Source organism: Aethina tumida, chromosome 1 (genome assembly GCF_024364675.1).
Source record: "Aethina tumida isolate Nest 87 chromosome 1, icAetTumi1.1, whole genome shotgun sequence".
Lineage (NCBI taxonomy): Eukaryota > Metazoa > Arthropoda > Insecta > Coleoptera > Nitidulidae > Aethina > Aethina tumida.
In genome coordinates this window covers 12,936,471-12,944,223 of record NC_065435.1, presented here as the reverse complement: position 1 = coordinate 12,944,223, position 7,753 = coordinate 12,936,471, and positions in this window count along the sequence as shown.

The following is a 7,753-nucleotide window of genomic DNA, read 5'->3' as shown; positions in this document are numbered from 1 at the left end:
TAATGTTGCTTTAATTTATTTCCAATTGATTTCTGACTATAGAATTTTTAACAAAAGCTTGGAAAGATTTAACAGATTAAACTGGAGATAAATAAATGTTGAACATTAAAATATATATTATGTATACACTTTTTAATAATAGTTTAGATAGAGTACTGTTGTCCATTAATCTGGTACTAATTCAAAATTGAGATCAGTTATCAATTAATAACATTTTAATAAACTGCATTAAAACTCCCTAAACATCTTTGGTTTATAGCTGGCTTCCATAAATCTTCTAATGTAAGTCTTTAGACTTTTCACCAATAATCTGAAGTACTGTAATAAATTAACCTGGAATTCAGTTCAAGTTGAAACACAACTTATATACCTTTCAAATTGATTTAAATAATATATTAAGTCTTTAGACTTTTTACCAATGGAAAGACGATTATAGTCAATTAAGTTGGAGCAGCTAAGCGAATATTGAAAGCTATCTAATAATATTTTTTAATTAAATTATTATAAAACACCATTTCCCGTTTATCGCTTATTTACTAGTACTGTTTTCTTCGTTTTTTACATTTTTTAATGTTGCTTTCATTTATTTCCAATTGATTTGTGACTATAGAATTTTTAACAAAAGCTTGGAAAGATTTATCAGATTAAACTGGAGATAAATAAATGTTGAACATTAAAATATATATTATGTATACACTTTTTAATAATAGTTTAGATAGAGTACTGTTGTCCATTAATCTGGTACTAATTCAAAATTGAAAATCAATTAATAACATTTTAATAAACTGCATTAAAACTCCCTAAACATCTTTGGTTTATAGCTGGCTTCCATAAATCTTCTAATGTAAGTCTTTAGACTTTTCACCAATAATCTGAAGTACTGTAATAAATTACCCTGGAATTCAGTTCAAGCTGAAACACAACTTATATCCTTTCAAATTGATTTAAATAATATATTAAGTCTTTAGACTTTTTAACAATGGAAAGACGATTATAGTCAATTAAGTTGGACCAGCTAAGCGAATATTGAAAGCTATCTAATAATATTTTTTAATTAAATTATTATAAAACACCATTTCCCGTTTATCGCTTATTTACTAGTACTGTTTCCTTCGTTTTTTACATTTTTTAATGTTGCTTTAATTTATTTCCAATTGAGATGTGTCTATACAATTTTTAACAAAAGCTTGGAAAGGTTTAACAGATTAAACTGGAGATAAATAAATGTTGAACATTAAAATATATATTATGTATAGACTTTTTAATAATGGTTTAGGTAGAGTACTGCTGCCCATTAATCTAGAACTAAGTCAAAATTGAAAATCAACTAATAAAATTTTAATAAACTGCATTAAAACTCCCAAAACATCCTTGGTTTAAAGCTGGCTTCCATAAATCTTCTAATGTAAGTCTTTAGACTTTTCACCAATAATCTGAAGTACTGTAATAAATTAACCTGGAGTTCAGTTCAAGCTGAAACACAACTTATATACCTTTCAAATTGATTTAAATAATATATTAAGTCTTTAGACTTTTTAACAATGGAAAGACGATTATAGTCAATTAAGTTGGAGCAGCTAAGCGAATATTGAAAGCTATCTAATAATATTTTTTAATTAAATTATTATAAAACACCATTTCCCGTTTATCACTTATTTACTAGTACTGTTTTCTTCATTTTTTACATTTTTTAATATTGCTTTCATTTATTTCCAATTGATTTGTGTCTATACAATTTTTAACAAAAGCTTATAAAAATTTAACAGATTAAACTGGAGATAAATAAATGTTGAACATTAAAATATATATTATGTATACACTTTTTAATAATAGTTTAGATAGAGTACTGTTGTCCATTAATCTGGTACTAATTCAAAATTGAGATCAGTTATCAATTAATAACATTTTAATAAACTGCATTAAAACTCCCTAAACATCTTTGGTTTATAGCTGGCTTCCATAAATCTTCTAATGTAAGTCTTTAGACTTTTCACCAATAATCTGAAGTACTGTAATAAATTAACCTGGAATTCAGTTCAAGTTGAAACACAACTTATATACCTTTCAAATTGATTTAAATAATATATTAAGTCTTTAGACTTTTTACCAATGGAAAGACGATTATAGTCAATTAAGTTGGAGCAGCTAAGCGAATATTGAAAGCTATCTAATAATATTTTTTAATTAAATTATTATAAAACACCATTTCCCGTTTATCGCTTATTTACTAGTACTGTTTTCTTCGTTTTTTACATTTTTTAATGTTGCTTTCATTTATTTCCAATTGATTTGTGACTATAGAATTTTTAACAAAAGCTTGGAAAGATTTATCAGATTAAACTGGAGATAAATAAATGTTGAACATTAAAATATATATTATGTATACACTTTTTAATAATAGTTTAGATAGAGTACTGTTGTCCATTAATCTGGTACTAATTCAAAATTGAAAATCAATTAATAACATTTTAATAAACTGCATTAAAACTCCCTAAACATCTTTGGTTTATAGCTGGCTTCCATAAATCTTCTAATGTAAGTCTTTAGACTTTTCACCAATAATCTGAAGTACTGTAATAAATTACCCTGGAATTCAGTTCAAGCTGAAACACAACTTATATCCTTTCAAATTGATTTAAATAATATATTAAGTCTTTAGACTTTTTAACAATGGAAAGACGATTATAGTCAATTAAGTTGGAGCAGCTAAGCGAATATTGAAAGCTATCTAATAATATTTTTTAATTAAATTATTATAAAACACCATTTCCCGTTTATCGCTTATTTACTAGTACTGTTTCCTTCGTTTTTTACATTTTTTAATGTTGCTTTAATTTATTTCCAATTGAGATGTGTCTATACAATTTTTAACAAAAGCTTGGAAAGGTTTAACAGATTAAACTGGAGATAAATAAATGTTGAACATTAAAATATATATTATGTATAGACTTTTTAATAATGGTTTAGGTAGAGTACTGCTGCCCATTAATCTAGAACTAAGTCAAAATTGAAAATCAACTAATAAAATTTTAATAAACTGCATTAAAACTCCCAAAACATCCTTGGTTTAAAGCTGGCTTCCATAAATCTTCTAATGTAAGTCTTTAGACTTTTCACCAATAATCTGAAGTACTGTAATAAATTAACCTGGAGTTCAGTTCAAGCTGAAACACAACTTATATACCTTTCAAATTGATTTAAATAATATATTAAGTCTTTAGACTTTTTAACAATGGAAAGACGATTATAGTCAATTAAGTTGGAGCAGCTAAGCGAATATTGAAAGCTATCTAATAATATTTTTTAATTAAATTATTATAAAACACCATTTCCCGTTTATCACTTATTTACTAGTACTGTTTTCTTCATTTTTTACATTTTTTAATATTGCTTTCATTTATTTCCAATTGATTTGTGTCTATACAATTTTTAACAAAAGCTTATAAAAATTTAACAGATTAAACTGGAGATAAATAAATGTTGAACATTAAAATATATATTATGTATACACTTTTTAATAATAGTTTAGATAGAGTACTGTTGTCCATTAATCTGGAACTAATTCAAAATTGAAAATCAATTAATAACATTTTAATAAACTGCATTAAAACTCCCTAAACATCTTTGGTTTATAGCTGGCTTCCATAAATCTTCTAATGTAAGTCTTTAGACTTTTCACCAATAATCTGAAGTACTGTAATAAATTAACCTGGAATTCAGTTCAAGTTGAAACACAACTTATATACCTTTCAAATTGATTTAAATAATATATTAAGTCTTTAGACTTTTTACCAATGGAAAGACGATTATAGTCAATTAAGTTGGAGCAGCTAAGCGAATATTGAAAGCTATCTAATAATATTTTTTAATTAAATTATTATAAAACACCATTTCCCGTTTATCGCTTATTTACTAGTACTGTTTCCTTCGTTTTTTACATTTTTTAATGTTGCTTTCATTTATTTCCAATTGATTTGTGACTATAGAATTTTTAACAAAAGCTTGGAAAGATTTATCAGATTAAACTGGAGATAAATAAATGTTGAACATTAAAATATATATTATGTATACACTTTTTAATAATAGTTTAGATAGAGTACTCTTGTCCATTAATCTGGAACTAATTCAAAATTGAAAATCAATTAATAACATTTTAATAAACTGCATTAAAACTCCCAAAACATCTTTGGTTTATAGCTGGATTCCATAAATCTTCTAATGTAAGTCTTTAGACTTTTCACCAATAATCTGAAGTACTGTAATAAATTAACCTGGAATTCAGTTCAAGCTGAAACACAACTTATATACCTTTCAAATTGATTTAAATAATATATTAAGTCTTTAGACTTTTTAACAATGGAAAGACGATTATAGTCAATTAAGTTGGAGCAGCTAAGCGAATATTGAAAGCTATCTAATAATATTTTTTAATTAAATTGTTATAAAATACCATTTCCCGTTTATCGCTTATTTACTAGTACTGTTTTCTTCGTTTTTTACATTTTTTAATGTTGCTTTCATTTATTTCCAATTGATTTGTGACTATAGAATTTTTAACAAAAGCTTGGAAAAATTTAACAGATTAAACTGGAGATAAATAAATGTTGAACATTAAAATATATATTATGTATACACTTTTTAATAATAGTTTAGATAGAGTACTGTTGTCCATTAATCTGGAACTAATTCAAAATTGAAAATCAATTAATAACATTTTAATAAACTGCATTAAAACTCCCTAAACATCTTTGGTTTATAGCTGGCTTCCATAAATCTTCTAATGTAAGTCTTTAGACTTTTCACCAATAATCTGAAGTACTGTAATAAATTAACCTGGAATTCAGTTCAAGCTGAAACACAACTTATATCCTTTCAAATTGATTTAAATAATATATTAAGTCTTTAGACTTTTTAACAATGGAAAGACGATTATAGTCAATTAAGTTGGAGCAGCTAAGCGAATATTGAAAGCTATCTAATAATATTTTTTAATTAAATTATTATAAAACACCATTTCCCGTTTATCGCTTATTTACTAGTACTGTTTCCTTCGTTTTTTACATTTTTTAATGTTGCTTTCATTTATTTCCAATTGATTTGTGACTATAGAATTTTTAACAAAAGCTTGGAAAGATTTATCAGATTAAACTGGAGATAAATAAATGTTGAACATTAAAATATATATTATGTATACACTTTTTAATAATAGTTTAGATAGAGTACTGTTGTCCATTAATCTGGAACTAATTCAAAATTGAAAATCAATTAATAACATTTTAATAAACTGCATTAAAACTCCCTAAACATCTTTGGTTTATAGCTGGCTTCCATAAATCTTCTAATGTAAGTCTTTAGACTTTTCACCAATAATCTGAAGTACTGTAATAAATTAACCTGGAGTTCAGTTCAAGCTGAAACACAACTTATATACCTTTCAAATTGATTTAAATAATATATTAAGTCTTTAGATTTTTTAACAATGGAAAGACGATTATAGTCAATTAAGTTGGAGCAGCTAAGCGAATATTGAAAGCCATCTAATAATATTTTTTAATTAAATTATTATAAAACACCATTTCCCGTTTATCGCTTTTTTACTAGTACTGTTTCCTTCGTTTTTTATATTTTTTAATGTTGCTTTAATTTATTTCCAATTGATTTGTGTCTACACAATTTTTAACAAAAACTTGGAAAGGTTTAACAGATTAAACTGGAGATAAATAAATGTTGAACATTAAAATATATATTATGTATAGACTTTTTAATAATGGTTTAGGTAGAGTACTGCTGCCCATTAATCTAGAACTAAGTCAAAATTGAAAATCAATTAATAAAATTTTAATAAACTGCATTAAAACTCCCAAAACATCTTTGGTTTATAGCTGGCTTCCATAAATCTTCTAACGTAAGTCTTTAGACTTTTCACCAATAATCTGAAGTACTGTAATAAATTAACCTGGAATTCAGTTCAAGTTGAAACACAACTTATATACCTTTCAAATTGATTTAAATAATATATTAAGTCTTTAGATTTTATAACAATGGAAAGACGATTATAGTCAATTAAGTTAGAGCAGCTAAGCGAATATTGAAAGCTATCTAATAATATTTTTTAATTAAATTATTATAAAACACCATTTCCCGTTTATCGCTTATTTACTAGTACTGTTTTCTTCGTTTTTTACATTTTTTAATGTTGCTTTCATTTATTTCCAATTGATTTGTGTCTATACAATTTTTAACAAAAGCTTGGAAAAATTTAACAGATTAAACTGGAGATAAATAAATGTTGAACATTAAAATATATATTATGTATACACTTTTTAATAATAGTTTAGATAGAGTACTGTTATCCATTAATCTGGCACTAATTCAAAATTGAAAATCAATTAATAACATTTTAATAAACTGCATTAAAACTCCCTAAACATCTTTGGTTTATAGCTGGCTTCCATAAATCTTCTAATGCAAGTCTTTAGACTTTTCACCAATAATCTGAAGTACTGTAATAAATTAACCTGGAATTCAGTTCAAGCTGAAACACAACTTATATACCTTTCAAATTGATTTAAATAATATATTAAGTCTTTAGACTTTTTACCAATGGAAAGACGATTATAGTCAATTAAGTTGAAGCAGCTAAGCGAATATTGAAAGCTATCTAATAATATTTTTTAATTAAATTGTTATAAAACACCAACATACTTTTGATTAATAACTAATCTCTTTAAATATAACCCTAAATTAGTCGTTTTCAACTGATTTAAGTCTTTGGACTTTTCACCAATAATTTGAAGTACTGTAATAAATTAACCTGGAGTTCAGTTCAAGCTGAAACACAACTTATATACCTTTCAAATTGATTTAAATAATATATTAAGTCTTCAGATTTTTTAACAATGGAAAGACGATTATAGTCAATTAAGTTGGAGCAGCTAAGCGAATATTGAAAGCTATCTAATAATATTTTTTAATTAAATTGTTATAAAACACCATTTCCCGTTTATCGCTTATTTACTAGTACTGTTTCGTTCGTTTTTTAGATTTTTTAATGTTGCTTTAATTTATTTCCAATTGATTTGTGTCTATACAATTTTTAACAAAAACTTGGAAAGGTTTAACAGATTAAACTGGAGATAAATAAATGTTGAACATTAAAATATATATTATGTATAGACTTTTTAATAATGGTTTAGGTGAGTACTGTTGCCCATTAATCTAGAACTAAGTCAAAATTGAAAATCAATTAGTAAAATTTTAATAAACTGCATTAAAACTCCCAAAACATCTTTGGTTTATAGCTGGCTTCCATAAATCTACTGATGTAAGTCTTTAGACTTTTCACCAATAATCTGAAGTACTGTAATAAATTAACCTGGAGTTCACTTTAACTTGACACACAACTTATATACGTTTCAAATTGATTTAAATGATATATTAAGTCTCTAAACTTTTTAACAATGAATAGACGATTGTAGTCAATTAAGTTGGAGCAGCTAAGCGAATATTGAAAGCTAACTAATAATATTTTTTAATCAAATTGTTCGACAACACCAAGACGCTCTTGATTAATAACTAATCTCTTTAAATCTAACCACAAATTAGTTCTTCATTTTTAATATTTCCAACTAATTCAAGTTTAAGTGAAACAACTTACATAACTTTCGAGTTGATTTAAATGATACATGAAGACTTTAGATATTTTAAAAATGAATAATCAATTAAGTTAGAGCAGCTAAGTGAAAGCTAACTA